Source organism: Hyla sarda, chromosome 1, assembly GCF_029499605.1.
Source record: "Hyla sarda isolate aHylSar1 chromosome 1, aHylSar1.hap1, whole genome shotgun sequence".
Taxonomy (NCBI): Eukaryota; Metazoa; Chordata; class Amphibia; order Anura; family Hylidae; genus Hyla; species Hyla sarda.
In genome coordinates this window covers 402,362,653-402,379,896 of record NC_079189.1, presented here as the reverse complement: position 1 = coordinate 402,379,896, position 17,244 = coordinate 402,362,653, and the positions used below count along the sequence as shown (strand labels likewise).

At 41.4% G+C, this 17,244-nt stretch overlaps 1 protein-coding gene across 5 annotated transcripts in view; it reads right to left on the bottom strand.

The window, feature by feature from the left end:
* LOC130277452 (leukotriene B4 receptor 1-like) overlaps nucleotides 1–16,962 on the bottom strand; it is a 29,277-nt gene extending 12,315 nt beyond the window's left edge. For 2 of the 5 annotated variants that reach the window (XM_056528143.1, XM_056528131.1), the window contains exon 1: nucleotides 16,849–16,962. The gene's annotated coding sequence lies outside the window, so the exon portion shown is untranslated. Of the gene's footprint in view, nucleotides 1–11,717; nucleotides 11,808–16,848 lie in introns of those variants that run through there. The other 3 variants (XM_056528126.1, XM_056528138.1, XM_056528151.1) reach the window with 3 other exon arrangements.
* Between the last annotated feature and the right edge of the window lie 282 nt (nucleotides 16,963–17,244).

The window sequence follows — 17,244 nt, the reverse complement described above, 5'->3', positions numbered from 1 at the left end:
CCCCGGGTCAGAGGATGTGACCGGAGCGCTGCAGCGGAGGGAGTGAAGCGAGCGCTCCGGGGAGGAGCGGGGACCCGGAGCGCTCGGCGTAACAATTACAAACCTATAAAGTGTACAGCACTAAGTTAAAAGGGTATTCCAGGATTTTTTTTTATTTGACCATGCTACAGGGGCTGTAAAGTTAGTGGTGTAGTTCATAACATAATGTCTGTACCTGTGTGTGACGGTTTTCTCACAATTCTTCTGTGATTTTCACTCCAATATTTTGATTGCATATAAAATAAAGGTTATATGCCAACCTATTAGAACAAATTCCCAGCAATAATCAGAAAAAAGGAAAAGGGGGAAGTGCCTAAAATGTGTATTTATTGATATACATTAAAATACACCTATTTATTTTTTATTTTTACCAGCATACAGATTTTTACCAGGTTGCACTGCAGCCAAGACCTGACTCCCTAATCAGCTGATGACAGGGAGCCTGTCTGCTTCAATGGGTGGAGCGATCGCTTGGTGGGAGACAGGTCAATCTGCAAATAATGTAACAGCTGTAGGCACCCTGATGGAAAACCACAGGTCTTTTGAATGGATGCAGCTCTTTTATGTTTCAATGGGTGGGGTGACTGATGTGTGGGAGGGAGGGAAAGGGAATTATGGGATTTGTAGGCAAAACAGAAAAATCAAATAGGAAGTACCAGTTCACAAAAATCTAGCCACAGTATTATGGTAATCTCACAACATTAGCAGGATAGGTTTGCTATGGGGATTTGCTACTACTCTGGACAGTTCCTAAAATGGACAGAGGTGTCAGCAGAGAGCACTGTGGACAGACAAAAAGGAAATTCAAAAAGACTGGATAAGTACTGGAATGGTTAAGATTTTTAAATAGAAGTAATTTACAAATCTGTTTAACTTTCTAGCACCAGTTGATTTAAAAAAAATGTTTTACCATTTAAGGACATATCCCATTTTGGCATTAAAGGGGCACTCCGCCCCTAAATATCGTATCCCTATCCAAAGGATAGGAGATAAGATGTCTGATCACGGGAGTTCGGCTGCTTGGACCCCCGCAATCTCTGGCACTGTACCCCAGTGATCTGGTTTATCCACAAATCCATATAAGTGGTTGTTTTTTGTGCGACCAATTATAATTTGTAATGACACCTTTAATTTTACCCTAAAATGTATGGCACAATCATAAACAATATTTTGTGGGGAAATTGGAAAGAAAACCCACAATTTTGGGACTTTTAAAGGGTTTAGTCTTTACGCTGTACACTTTATGGTAAAACTGTCATGCTCTCTCTTTTCTGTGGGTTAGTACGTTTTTCTGTGGTTTAGTACCTTTTCTGTGGGTTAGTATGTTTTACTATTACTAATAGATTGCTATTACTGATCACTGCTCTGCATATGCATAGCAGTGATCAGTAATATCAGTGATCTACTTCTAAAAGCAGGACCAGAGGAGGAGATCATTGGAGACACTGGGAGGCTGGGAAGGAGAACTCTGGCAGCCATTTTGAATCTTATGCCATGGGTGATTCGAGGAGGCTCCCTAAGCCCTGATAATTCTGCAAATCTGTATTGATAACGACATCTGAAGGGTTAATGGCAGGCATCAGTGTGATCGCTGATATTAGCCATTAACAGTTAGCCATTAACAGTGAGCACAGCTCCTGTTCTCGTTTCATGTACTGGAAATAAATATACGCTCTGGTGCACTAAGTACCAGTGCACTAGGATGTACATTTATGTCCATTTCCTTAAGGGGTTAAACAGGCAAAGAGGTCAATAGTAACTGCCCCATATAAGAAAGTGTGCAGCAGAAAAACAAAATCAAATCTGTACTCTAAAGTTTACTTAAAGGGGTACTCCGCTGCCCTGCTTCGGAAGCTCCGCTCCCCAGCGTCCGGAAGTTTATTGTTCCGAACGCTGCATGCGGGCTTCTGTGTTCAGGGCCGCCCCTCGTGACGTCATGCCCTCTCAACGAAAGTCTATGGGAAGGGGGCGCGACAGCGTGGTGGATGTGGGGACACGTTTTGATCAAAAAGTGCACTAAGAGCCTCCATTTTTTGACCAAGAGTGCTGCTGCAACCTTCTTTTTTGTATACTCTGTATTTGCCACAGCAGCATGCACCCGTGTATTAGGTAGTTGTGCTGGCTATTTTTCTTTTTGTTTTTGCTGTGCAATTTAGGGGAGTGGCACCCTCTGTAGCCATGCACCCCTCCCCTTTTTCACAGAAGGTATTTTAAATTGATAGTGGATCCAGCATGTCACCCAGTCAGAGGCCATATGCCCAGCAGAGGTGAGTGAAATGAGTGTTAGGGTCCCATCCGAAATGAGGCCACCTCTGAATCGGAGCCTACCTGCCCCGGCCTACAACCCAAGGGCTGTACTAACAGGTTTCCCTAGCACTTCATGTGTTTCTACCTAGAGATGAGCGAACTTTTGAAAAATTCGATTTGAATGATTTGCCGAAAAAATTTGGTTTGGTCCGAATTTATTTGTGGCGAATCTGTATTAAAAACAGCTATTTCTGGCCTACAGAGAGCCTCAATAGGGGCGTAGAACAGTTTGCTTTGTTCTAGCACTCATAGGGAGTGTGCTGAGTTAGTGAAATAATACTGTTATTCAGTATGACATGCAGATTACAGGCATCGCTATTAGATTCACTGAGGCAGAGCGTCTGAATGTGGCAGAAGGGAGACCATATGGCATCAAAATTTAACAGAATAAATAGATTTTTTAATGTCATTTTTATTTTATTTAATTTTAATTTATTTAAATTTTTTGAGTACCTATTCTGGTGAGCATAGAGCTGGCAGTTCGCCGTGAGGTGACCTACCAACTGTTCCAGCCCATGCCTCTCACCGCCCCTGCCCCTCACCCCCCCCCCCCCCCCCCACTGTCTTACTCTTTTGTGGAACTTCAAATGTTTCATTTAATCAGTAATGGTTCATTGTGATCGCTCCAACCTGTTTTATTGGATTCTTGTGGTAATTCCACATTTACTATATGACGTCGATGACCATAGGGCCTCAGTCTTGAAAAGATTACATCGGTTTTTTGAAATTGAAATTTAAGATTTTGAAATTGAAATTTAGGATTTTGAATTTGAAATTTAAGATTACACTCCCAAGTTTAGGGCCACATATGTGGTATTTCCGTATTTGCACTACAAATTTTGGGGGGCTTTTTCTCCTTTTACCCCTTATGAAAGGGAAAAGTTGGGGGCTACACCAGCCTGTTAGTGTAAAAATTTTTACATTTTTACACTAACAAGCTGGTGTTGCCCCATACTTTTTATTTTCACAAGAGGTAAAAGCAAAAAAAGACCACCAAAATTTGTAAAGCAATTTCTCCTGAGTACAGAAATACCCCATATGTAGGCGTACAATGTTCTGCGGGCGCACAACAAGGTTCAGGAGTGAGAGTGCACCGTGTACATTTGAGGCCTAAATTGGTGATTTGCACAGGGGTGGCTCATGGAACGTAACAAGGGGTATAGTGAGCCTTAACACCCCACATGTGTTTGAAGAATTTTCATTAAAGTTAAATGTCAAACGCCAGGGGGGTTTAAATACTCATTGCACCCCTTATTAAATTCTGTGAGGAGTGTATTTTCCAAAATGGGGTCACATGTGGGGGGGTCTACTATTCTGGCACCACGGGGGGCTTTGTAAATTCACATGGCCCCTGACTTCCATTCCAAACAAATTCTCTTTCCAAAAGCTCAATGGTGCTTCTCCTCTTCTGAGCATTGTAGTGCGCCAGCAGAGCACTTGAATTCCACACATGGGGTATTTCCATACTCAGAAGAAATGGGGTTACAAATTGTGGGGTCATTTTTTCCTTTTACCCCATGTAAAAATTTAAAATTTGGGGGAAAAATTCATTTAAATGAAAAATATATATATTTTTTCATTTACACATCCAACTTTAACAAAAAGTCGTCAAACACCTGTGGGTTGTTAAGGCTTACTGGACCCCTTGCTACATGCCTTGAGGGGTATAGTTTCCAAAATGGTATGCCATGTGGGGTTTTCTGCTGTTCTGGCACCATAGGGGTTTCCTAAATGTGACATGCCCCCCAAAAACCATTTCAGAAAAATTCACTCTCCAAAATCCCATTGTTGCTCCCTCCCTTCTGAGCCCTCTACTGCGCCCGCCAAACACTTGACATACACATAAAAGGTATTTCCTTACTCGAGAGAAATTGGGTTACAAATTTTGTGAGACTTTTTCTCCTATTGCTCCTTTAAAAATTCAAAAACTGGGTCTACAAGAACATGCGAGTGTAAAAAATGAAGATTTAGAATTTTCTCCTTCACTTTGCTGCTATTCCTGTGAAACACCTAAAGGGTTAACACACTTACTGAATGTCATTTTGGATACTTTTGGGGGTCCAGTTTTTATAATGTGGTCATTTGTGGAGTATTTCTAATAAGAAGTCCTTTCAAATCCACTTGAAAACTGAACTGGTCCCTGAAAAATTCCGATTTTGAAAATTTTGTGAAAAATTTGAAAATTGCTGCTGAACTTTGAAGCCCTCTGATGTCTTCAAAAAGTAAAAACATGTCAACTTTATGATGAAAATATAAAGTAGACATATTGTATTTGTGAATCAATATATCATTTATTTGGAATGTCTGTTTTCCTTACAAGCAGAGAGCTTCAAAGTTAAAAACATGCAAAATTTTCATTTTTTTCATCAAATTTTTGAATTTTTCACCAAGAAATTTTGCAAGTATCAACAAAAATTTACCACTACCATGAATTATGATATGTCACGAAAAAAAAATCTCGGAATCAGAATGAAAGTAAAAGCATCCTAGAGTTATTAATGCTTAAAGTGACAGTGGTCAGATGTGCAATAAATGGCTGGGTCCTTAAGGTTAAAATGGGCTGGGTCCTTAAGGGGTTAAAGGGCCTTAATATGTATAGCTTGGAAGAAAGAAAAGACAGAGGGGATATGATAAATACTTTTAAATACATAAAGGGAAACAACACTGTAAAGGAGGAGAGCATATTTAAAAGAAGAAAAACTACCAAAAGAGGACATAGTTTTAAATTAGAGGGGCAAAGGTTTAAAAGTAATATCAGGAAGTATAACTTTACTGAGAGAGTAGTGGATGCATGGAATAGCCTTCCCTGCAGAGATGGTCGCTGCAAATACAGTGAAGGAGTTTAAACTGCATGGGATAAGCATAAGGCTATCATTTATATAAGATAGGGATAGGCATAAGGCTATCCTTCATATAAGATAGGGCCAAGGACTATTGATAGGATTCAGATTATTGGGCAGACTAGATGGGCCAAATGGTTCTTATCTGCCAACATATTCTATGTTACAATACGCTTCACCACACTTAAAGCAGTATTTGTCTAGAACAGCAGCATGTGTGTACTATTGGCTGTCCTTTCACAGTATATAGGCCCTTGACAGATTAACAGGTACAAAATAGTACACTACTTAGATGTACGTATGTGGTATGCAATTATGAGGGCAGAAAAATGCGCTACAGTATGCTTAAAAAAGTCGCTGAGTACAACACCAGCCGGTGAGTACTTTTGCCTGGACTTTCACAGTATCTAGGACCTTGACAGATTAACATGTACAAAATAGTGCACTACTTAGATGTACAGTAGTTATGTGGTATGAACTTATGAGGGCAGAAAAATAAGACTACAGTATGCTTAAAACGTATTTTAGTAAAACACCAGCCAGTGATTACTTTTCCCTGGCCTTTCACAGTATCTAGGCCCTTGACAGATTAACAGGTACAAAATATTACACTACTTAGATTTACATATGTGGTATACACTTATGAGGGCAGAAAAATGCGCTACAGTATGCTTAAAAATACATCTTTTTTGCCCAACACCAGCAGTACACCACAGTGCTGCAGCATACAATCGCTGTGTACTATACCCAAAATTGTACTCTGTCAAAGACTATTAGGAATGGACTGCTGGGTATTATACAGTCTACAGACTAGTATAACCAGCAGATGATTTGTTGTGGAACAAAGACACAGAATTGCTCTGAAAAGTTATTCCTTTTCACATACTAGCAGGCTCAGCTCCATGCAAAAGAGGGGTGCTGCTGTGTGTGCCCAACACAAACCAATGCAAAAACAAAAAAAAAGGCACACCATATAGCGCACACCCGACTAGTTCAACAAATCTTTATTAGTTGCAAAAAACATAGACACCAAAGATTCCAATAAAATAGATCCCATAAAAACATTTAAAATGGCACAAAACATTCCCACCCACAACAGGGGGGAGCCCAGCGGACCCCACCCACGACACCCATTTAAATAAGTATACAATCTTGCCTTTGTACTTAGGTAACAAAAAAAAATACTATATTAAAGTTATAAGTAATAGTAAACTAACCACAGCCCTACTGTCAATGTACAATACGTAGATATACAACCTGACCAAACAGAAGATAAAGACAATCTTGGACACAGGGCTGGGAAAATGCAAGAAAAAGGCAGTAAAAATGGGTTTCACCAACGTGTGTCCTCCTGTATCCCACGCGTATCATCACCTTGAGGTGACTTCCTCAGGGGTGTTATCAAGGTGACGATACGCATGGGGTTCAGGAGGACAACCATTGGTAAAAATTATTCCTGCCTCCTCTGCTAAGGTTTATGAGGTTGAGGCAGCTTGTTGAAATGTATGAGTCAACACACAACTATCTTCCCCTCTCTGTAATACTATGCTGTAGAAAGTGACTGGGAAGTTAATGGCTGCAGTAAAAATTCTTCTCTGTGAAAAAAAGCACTGCTCTCTGTCCACCAGAACGCTGATGTGACTAGGAGGTGAATAGGAGGTGAAACACTGCTGGAAAAAGCTTATCTGTGTAACACACACACGGGCTGTCCGTCCTATCTCTCTGCAGTGTACTGAATGAAGTGACTAGCCAGAATATGGCTGCCGATTATATAGGGCTGTGACATCACAGGGGTGACTGGCTGCTTATAGGCTGCATCCTACATGTGATTTAGGTTCATCCCACCTACCGTTGTTACCGCCTTCCCAGGATTCCTTGCCCCAAATCCTAACGTGTGGATCCGCCATTTTAGATGCCCTGGAGCCTGGACCGCACTAAATGGAGTTCAATGAAGCGATTCGTGCAATGGAATTGAGTAGATATACGTATTTGTTGTGAATCGAAATTTTCATGAAATTCGTAACGAATTTGGATTCTACAGCTCATCTCTAGTTCTCACCACTATATGACTCTACTTCATGCCAGCTGTATCTTATAAATCTTGCTTTAGCAGAATCATCTAGTAGCCAGAGCAAAACATTGCAACATAACTCAGTATGACCTACTGCACACTATGTATGATGGAGTGGGACTTGAATGTGCTGGAAGTCCTCATCATTTTTTATGAAACTGTACTTACAAAAAATGACTAAGCATCTCAAGAAGAAGCTTTCAACTAGTGTATTATGTTGAATTCACATGTGGCAGATTTATGACACAGTCCCATTCATCTTTATCAGGCCTACAGAAATCCATGCAGGTGCTGCAGAAACAACCACATTCACATTATATAGAACAGATTTTCAGTCAGAAATTTGTGGAAATAATCTGCCACGTGTACATCTATTATAACTGAGCTGATTCACATAAGCCACCCATACAAATGTCTTTTTGGTAAGAGATCAAAAGCCTTGAGCACCAGGTGACCCTCCAACACAGTGTTTCCTAACCAGGGTGCCTCCAGATGTTGCAAAACTACAACTCCCAACATGCCTGGACAGCCATTGGCTGTCCAGGCATGCTGGGAGTTGTAGTTTTGCAACACGTGGAAGCACTCTGGTTGGGAAACACTGCTCTAACATCTCACCATTGACGGCTATGCAGTGCTTGCGGAATTCCGCTCAAAGAATAAATATGTGCATTCTTTTAGCGGAACAAGTTCAGCAGCGAAATTGTCCACACCTAAATTCCTGACTGTGAACGGATCTAACAGAAGACCCATTCACACTAGTGTTAATGTTCACTGCGCGTAATTCCGCTCAGGTAATTCTGATTGCATAATTACGCGGGAATTACACTGGAATTGCCACGTGTGAAATACCCTTAAAGGGGTACTCCGGCGCTAAGACATATTATCCCCTATCCAAAGGATAGAGGATAAGATGCCTGATCTCGGGGGTCCCGCCGCTGGGTATCTTCCACGCCGCACCCCGATAGAATCAGCCCCCGGAGTGTAGTGACATCACGGCCCCGCCCCAGTGTGACGTCACGCTCCGCCCCCTCAATGCAAGCCTATTGTAGGGGGCATGACAGCACGTTCCAGGGGATGATTCTAACAGGGTGCGGCGTGGAAGATCACGGGGGTCCCCAGCGGCGGGACCCCCGCGATCAGGCATCTTATCCCCTATCCTTTGGATAGGGGATAAGATGTCTTAGCGCCGGAGAACCCCTTTAAGGTGTGTCCTGCTGCATTGCAGCTGAGATACCTGGAAGTTGCTCCTAAGTGGCTGGGATGTGCTTTATTTTAAGGGGAATCTGTCAGCAGTGTCACCTACACTAACCTGCTGGTCCAGGCAGTGCGGGTGATGCTGATTCCAATGCTGTTTACTTTTTCTTCCTTCGTGGCCCTGTTCCTGAGTTATACCCAAAAATCTGAGTATGTAAATGCGGTGTTCCTAGCCTTTCTTCTGCCCACCATGCTAGGTCCTGTTCAATGAGAATGTGGCTGAAGGGCCTATGATGATGATGATGATGTGATCAGTACATGTGGGGGAGGAGATCAGCAGTGCAAAATAGTAGAGAAGTGTCTGAAGGACCTGTGATGATAATGATCAACTTGATTTGTGCATAACTTGGTAACAGAGCCAAGCCCAAAAAAAAGCAAACAGCGTTAGAATTAGCGTTGCTCGCACTATTACCCTGTAACAGCAGGTTTGTTTGGGTAACACTGTTGACAGATTCCCTTTAAGATGGTAAGTAGTTTAGCCAGCCATATCATCCCTAGAATCCTTGGGCCCTGGGTGGCTGCCCAAATTGTCCTTATTATAATCCACTATTGTCAGCCCCTATTGATCTCAGCAAAGAGTTAAACAGCAGTGATTAAAGTTACCTATAATTTTGGCCACTGCCAAGGAAGGACTCCTATAAATCATACCCTTGGGTAATATATTTACAGAACTGGCAGTTAATACCGAGCTTCCGGAGCTGCACCATAAGTAAATATCTGCATTTTTTTTTTACTGCAGTTTAAATGTGCTTGCATTTTTTCATTTTTTCCATGAAAAACTTCATCAAAATGGCTTTGAATGCTATGAATCCAGATTTAAATACACATAAAAAAAATTAAACAAAACATTATTTTTGTAGGCTGTTTCTTTTTTGCCGATGCACATTTTAGCCACTGCTTTTGGTGAATTTTTACATGGTAAAATATGTACATTCGATGTTTTATTAAAAGCTGCAGGTCATATTGCAAGGAACGTACACTGCTCAAAAATATATAAAAGGAACACTAAGATAATACATCCTAGATCTGAATGAATGAACTGATCATATGAAATACTTTGGTCTTTATGGAAATCTAATTTATCAACCCTTGGAGGTCTGGATATGGAGTCACACTCAAAATCAAAGTGGAAAACCCCACTACAGGCTGATCTAACTGATGTAATGTCCTTAAAACAAGTCAAAATGAGGCTCAGTAGTGTGTATGGCCTCCACGTGCCCGTATGACCTCCCTACAATGCCTGGGCATGCTCCTGATGAGGTGGCGGATGGTCTCCTGAGGGATGTCCTCCCAGACCTGGACTAAAGCATCCGCCAACTCCTGGAAAGTCTGTGGTGCAATGTGGCGTTGGTGGATGGAGCGAGACATGATGTCCCAGATGTGCTCAATCGGATTCAGGTCTGGGGAACGGGCAGGCCAGTCCATAGTATCACTGCCTTCCTCTTGCAGGAACTGCTGACCCACTCCAGCCACATGAGGTCTAGCATTGTTTTGAATTAGGAGGAACCCAAGGCCAACCGCACCAGCATATGGTCTCACAAGGGGTCTGAGGATCTCATCTCAGTACCTAATGGCAGTCAGGCTACCTCTGGCAAGCACATGGAGGACTGTGAGGCTCCCCAAAGAAATGCCACCCCACACCATCACTGACCCACCGCCAAACCGGTCATACTGGAGGATGTTGCAGGCAGCAGAACATTCTCCACGGCTCGCATTGATGTGCCATCCTGGGTGAGCTGCACTACCTGAGCCACTTGTGTGAGTTGTAGACTTCGTCCCATGCACCACCAGCATTTAAAAGTAACAAAAATATCAGCCAGGAAGCATAGGAACTGAGAAGTGGTCTGTGGTCACCACCTGCAGAACCACTCCTTTATTGGAGGTGTCTTGCTAATTGCCTATAATTCCCACCTGTTGTCTGTTCCATTTGCACAACAGCATGTGAAATTGATTGTCAATCAGTGTTGCTTCCTGAGTGGACAGTGTGATTTCACAGAAGTGTGAACTTGGAGTTACACTGTGTTGTTTAAGTGTTCCCTTTATTTTTTGAGCAGTGTATTTCAGTTATGGAAGTAGGAAAGTGTTTCCCAACCAGGGTGCCACTAGCTGTTGAAAAACTACAACCCCCAGCATGCCCGGACAGCCGGAGGCCGGAAGTTGTAGTTTTGCAACAGCTGGAGGCCCTGAACCAGGATGATGCAATACTCCGGTATTTTCTGTAAAAGCTGAAGGCAGTCTTTACATAGTTACAAGGTACATGGTAAAATCTCTATACTTCTTCTTATAAGATTAGAAGCTAAAAACAAAGTGTAAAAACTAGAGATGATCGAACTTACAGTAAATTTGATTCGTCACGAACTTCTGGGCTTGGCAGTTGATGACTTATCCTGCGTAAATTAGTTCAGCCTTCAGGTGCTTCCGTGGGCTGGAAAAGGTGGATACAGTCCTAGGAAAGAGTCTCCTAGGACTGTATCCACCTTTTCCAGCCCATCGGAGCACCTGAAAGCTGAACTAATTTATGCAGGAAAAGTCATCAACTGCCGAGCCGAGAAGTTTGTGACGAATCGAATTTACTGTAAGTTTGCTCATCTCTAGTTAAAACGCTTGTCATTTCCTGCCAGAGCTTGTTGTTTCTATACAGAGATGAATAGATTGTGAATCAAGCTTTGCTGACTGAATCACCTAGTAACTGGTTCACTTTCAGAATACATTGGGTCAAAACATTTCAATGCAGTAATCTGCTGGGTATACGGTGTTGGCTGACACATCAATGACTGGGATTAAGCAAAAAAAAATAATAATAATAATAAATACGTTTTTTTATTTTATTTTGCTTTGCACAAACACAGGAATATAAGAGAACGCGGTTTTTATAGGGATGATGCGTATAGATCTTCATTCACTTCTACATGGCTATTTATGTTACATAAAAAGGGTATTGAATCATTCCTCCATCTGTCTGCATACACTATGCAACTTTGCGTGTGTTATTTTAGCTCCTGCGCCTTATTTTGCTATAAAGCACCTGCACTAGATGTTGCTGATACGTAGCAGACGGCCTGGAAGTCTATTTGCAATTTATTACATAAATATTGTGAAAGATGAGGAAATATAAGAGGAACCTCTTAGCCAACAACGCATTACTTAACTTACCAGATAATGAAATAACTGTCAGGAATCCGCATATTGGACCTGAAAGTACTTACCTCATTCCATAAATAGTCCCTTCTACAGCAATAGGTTCAGTGTGTGTTGTTAGAAGGTGTCCTAGAAGGCAACAAACAAGCACCGCTTCCCATGTCTGCTTGTGATATCTCGCAATCAGACCATAACACATTGCTTTCTACCCCACCCACCCCATTTTACTGTAAGTAAAGAGTAAAACCCGAATGACTAATGTCTTCGAAACCTAAAATGTTTTGGTATCTCTGCAACTGAAACATGTGTCACAAGTGTAAATGGCTAATGCGCTGTATATCTGCCTGATGAATTTTGTTCAAATATTATTTTGTAACTTGCTTAACCCCTTGATGGTTACTTACGTAGAAGAGAACTGCACTCGTGCAAAACATTTTGCTCAAACATTGTTTTGTAATTTCCTATACCCTGTGATGATTATTTAAGTAGAGGATAAGTGCATTTGTGCCAACTATTTCTAGGGAAGCTACTAGAGTTCTAAGGTGACATGTAAACTGTTTTAGGCCCACAGCACCCTCTACTGACCATTGAATAAAATACAGAGCTTTCGGATGCATGTTATACACGTAACGTTTTTATTTTTTTATTTACAGAAAGCAAGTTATTGTGTTGCCCATGTCAATAAAGTAATTGTAAGAGGGTGTAAATGACCCACTGAACCTAAGGACTAGTACTATGTATAATATTCATTATAATATTAGAAACACCTTTGCCATATTTTGATAATTCGTTTTGGAGAGGCCTTAGAACTATGCAGTCTAGGCACATGTATATTTTATATGTATTAGCGCTAGCAAATGACAAGGGTTTTTGTTATAATAGGACTTATTATAGGTAAAGATGGCAAATTATATGAATTACATATTGTTGGTATAATAATATTAGCTAGGATTAAAGTGTTAACAAAGACCTTTTGACATGTTGATCCAACATGTTAAAAGTTGTTGATCTCATTGGGTCTCACTCGTCAGATGGCTAAGAATGTGAGTTATAAGCTGGGAAAGCACTCTACTTCCCAGCTGGCCAAGGAGCGGAGCACAATGCCGCCAGCTTCCCCAGCTTCTAACTCACAATTGCAGTGGATCTCAGAAGTGAGACCCGATGCGATCAACAACTTATGATATGTCTGATCGACATTACAAAAGATGTCTTAAAAAGAAGGTATTAGATGATAATATAAAGGATGAAGGAATTACATACCAGCAGGATATCCTATATGAATAACCCTAAAGTGTGGGAGAAATATTGTTCCAACATTGAACAAGAGGTAGAGAAAAAAGGTAAGAATATATGAGTTGCTCTGTGAAGATATTGTTTAATGTCCCAGTTCCATCTTCTATCCTAAGAAAGTTGACGTTTGGCTGAAAGTCAAAATATTTTGCATAATGTATTAATGTGTATGAAGTACGGGAAGTTTAATGCAAATGTGTTTATATGCATTGCCTTATAAGAGAGTAAAGCAGTGTTTCCCAACCAGTGTGCTTCCAGCTGTTGCAAAACTACAACTCCCAGCATGCCAGGTCAGAGACAGCCATGTTGGGAGTTGTAGTTTTGCAACAGCTGGAGGCACACTGGTTGGGAAACACTGGTGTAAAGGGTTAATATATTTGTATTTTTACGTACAGAAGAATTATGCTTTTGTCACATGATTCTTCCAAACAAAGGTTGCAGGAGAGTCCCTAGTCCAACCTCTTTATCCCAGGAGAAGGGGGAGACCTAAAAGTGTTGGAACCAGCTGCAGCCTGGACTTTGTCAGAGCCACATGTCACTCCGTTCAGCTCCCCATAGGAAGACAAGGAAAGGTAAAGTTCAGACATGGCCATAGCAACAACTCTGAGGCTTCCTTCTGCTAGGCATATCTACACCTAGGCCACATGTCTTATATCTAGGTACAATTCTGTCTAGAGTCAAGTCACTGTTACTGCTCCTGTTTAAGAGTAAAAGTACTACAAAATTCCACATCTTAGAGAGAGAGTAATTCATCGTCATTGGAGAGCTGAAAGATTAACAAGGGCCTCTCTGAATTACACTCTCTTTGCCGGCCTATGATCCGATTTAGTGCTGCAGGGCTCCACATCCGAAGATTTCCCTGCATATGTCCTTCCCGGTACTTTGTCACAGGACCACAGTTGTATGACTTATGAAAATTCTACATATTGTACCACACTTAGCAAACCCATGAAAACCAGTAGTTTTATTAATTTTGCAAATCAAATTCATCTTGTATGCATTGCACTAGAAGTTTCAGTAAAGTTGTTCTAGTTGTTTCACAGAGTCCAGACGTCTTATTCCTGCACTTTGCATACAGGGACCTCTTCCTTTACAAAGATTTGTGGTTGGGTCACAGGAAACACCAAGTTAGCTACATCACTCTGCCACATGACATATACAAAGGACTACAACTCTTAGCCAGCCTGCAAAACAGTTATCTCTAGCTTTATATAAGTACTCCACTGGCCAGTGTTCCGGTGCGTAGTCAGGATCATAGCTAGGAGGTCAGAGGGCAGGCGTCACAGGAGCAAAGTCAGGTCACAGAGCAAGTGGTCAGGAACACAGTAAGACAATTCACAAGGGAACGGCAAGGGGAAACAGGAAGTGCTGACACTTATATTGCAGCAGTAACCAATTAAGGGTGTACTGGCCCTTTAAATCGCAGCGAATCGGTGAGCACGCACCCTAGAGAGAGGGTACACACACACCGGCGACCTGGGACAGCGGAGGAAGCAGGAGGTGAGTAACTGCCCAGCGTTCGCATGCAGGCACGTCCCGCGATACGAACCGCGGCACCGCCCACAGAGGAGGAGGGGGCAGGAGAGCGCTCATGGCCAGTGTGTCTGTCCGTAACAATATTTTCCAGTGTACGGTCTCTTTACGCCACAAACTTGCACCTGTGATAGTATGATGGCAAGTTTGTCATCTTTGTTTAAAACGGGTAAATGTTTTGAGAGATTAGCTCCATAGAACCAGTCAAATAGCAGCAAGATAGCAGTCATAGACAGGGACACAGAAGTAATGTTTAAACAGGGTTTCAGTAACAATAAATACAGCCTTTAAACACAGACATAAACACAAAAATAGATCCTGCTTGTCCAGCATTAACTATAAAGAAATCATCCATGTACATACAGGTGGCTTACTACCAGCAACCCTATACAACTGTCAGCCTCCTGATTCCAACTCTCATCAGTGGGGCATGTTCCTCACAGCCTCACAAGATTGACAAGCTGTCCTTAACACCTGTGCTGACCTTGGAGGAATATAGCGATCCCCGATGACCATTCTGGTCACTGCCTCACAATGTTTACAAATAATATTTGTGACCTCGTTAAATTGGGCAGTGTAATGAGTGGAAAAAGTAGCATCTATTTTTATCAAGCAAATTCTTTCTTTTGGCATAAAAATGTTGTGATCTAGTTTTTGTATTGACTACATTTAAAACTCATGTAGTGTCCCAGTACATGTATTCCAGCAATCATACATATGATTTTGTCATGTGGCAGTGAGAACACTTCTTCAAGTTGCCTAGATCTGTATGTGGGGGTACTGTGACTGTGGGTAACCTAAAAAACTGTTTTGTACATTGCATTGCATTAACAGTGTACACTGAAAGTGGAAGGGTTATTGACTTATATTTGCCTTGGCATCATATGAATGATGCCTTGGTCACATGATGCTTACCAGACAGTTTGTATACAGAAGCTTCTAGAAAACTGTGGGAAGACTTCCTAGTCCAACCCTTTCTAATTAAAGTGGTGGACCAAATCCAGTTAGTTCCAGTCTGTTACTTCAGAGTGTCCAGAGTTTTACTTCTAGGTTTTATCCTGTTTAAGATAAAGCTTGCTACAAGCAAGTCACTTTCCTGTTCCAGTTGCATTATTTGAGACAGATCCATGTTACATGTGCGGCGATCATGACACTGAGTGGAAATTCGGAGGATTTTGCCCAAAAGATCGTCTCAAGTCCACGTTATAAAGGCAAAGCGCTTAAGTCTTCAGCTCCAAGAAGAAGTATTGTTTTAACCAGAGAAGATTATGCTCATCAATGAACTATAGTCAGAGTTAGTGCTGTGTTTGTCACAGAACAAGTCACAGAAGTGTCCTGCTTGCGCCCTGCATACCATTGTATAGGATGCAGGGTGCAAGCGTTCAGTGATCTTATTCCTGCACTTCATACTACAGGCAACTTATTTGACAAAAGAACTGTTGAGCTCACAGGGGACCACCAGGTTAGCTACAGCACCCTGCCATGTGAAATCCCCATCTGCAACCTTATCGGACTACTACTTCTAACCAGCCTGTACAATAACACCTATCATCTTCTTGGATACCACACTTATGTCAAAGCATTCTTTATATAAACCCTCCATGTTAAACAATACCGGATGATATTGGATGATACATGGCTATTCTGTTGAACAAAATCTTTGTGCTCTTGTAAATTTACTAGATGGGATATGTTATATATTTTTTTTTTTTTTTTTTTGGGGGGGGGGAGGGAGGGAGTAGAAATGCTACAATGTACAATGGTATTGCTTTCTGAGGGTATTCGCACAGGTAAGTATAGATTTGTTTGTGTAATAATATCTCCTTTCAAGGTGATATACCAATACCAAAAAGATAATTTATCCTTATCATAGTGATATGTGAATCCTATATTATTCCATAAACTCCACAGCTTTATGTACAGTGTTTCTACAAATAATAAGAACACTCATTGAGGGAGATTTATCAAAACCTGTCCAGAGGAAAAGTTGCCCAGTTGCCCATAACAACCAATCAGATCGCTTCTTTCATTTCTAACAGGGCCTCTGCAAAATGAAAGAAGCAATCTGATTGGTTGCTATGGGCAACTGGACAACTTTTCCTTTGCACAGGTTTTGATAAATCTTCCCCATTATCTATGAATGTGCAGTATTATCCTAGGTCTGACAGAAAGGGATTCTCTGTACTTTGGTCAAAGTTCTTGGCCCATTCTGACACATATAAGTTAGCCATGTAGGGGAAGAACTTTGTCTTCATGGGACAGCCAGCCTAATATAACACAAGCCCTTATCATTTATAAGTGTTAATACCATCTAGGGTATTTTACTCCATCACAACTGTTTCCATTTTTGTTTTTTATATGAATAAAAAATTGTACCTTTGGACTCCACTGTGCTAGGCTGGGTTGACAACATGTATTTAAAGGAGAAGAACTTGATCTTCCAGCCTTCTCTGTGGTTTAATGTCGTGGATGACTTCCCCACCAATGAGCCCCCTATAGAAGCAAAAGCAGTGGGAGTTGAGCTCCATCTATGCCTAGGAAGTGAGGCTGTGCAGGCTGGAGTGGTATGAGGACACATGAAAGAAATGTGAAGTGGTTAGTTTCTTAGTGTAAAATGAAGGGACTGCAGAGCAAAACAAAGCTGAAGAAGAAGCTGTGGAAACTCAGTGTCTTATACACAGAGCACCTCTGGAATGGGATTGAGCAGAGGGCGAGTATAAGCGCATTAGTTTTTCTTTTATCATTCCCCACTTCTGTACAAATTCCACATAA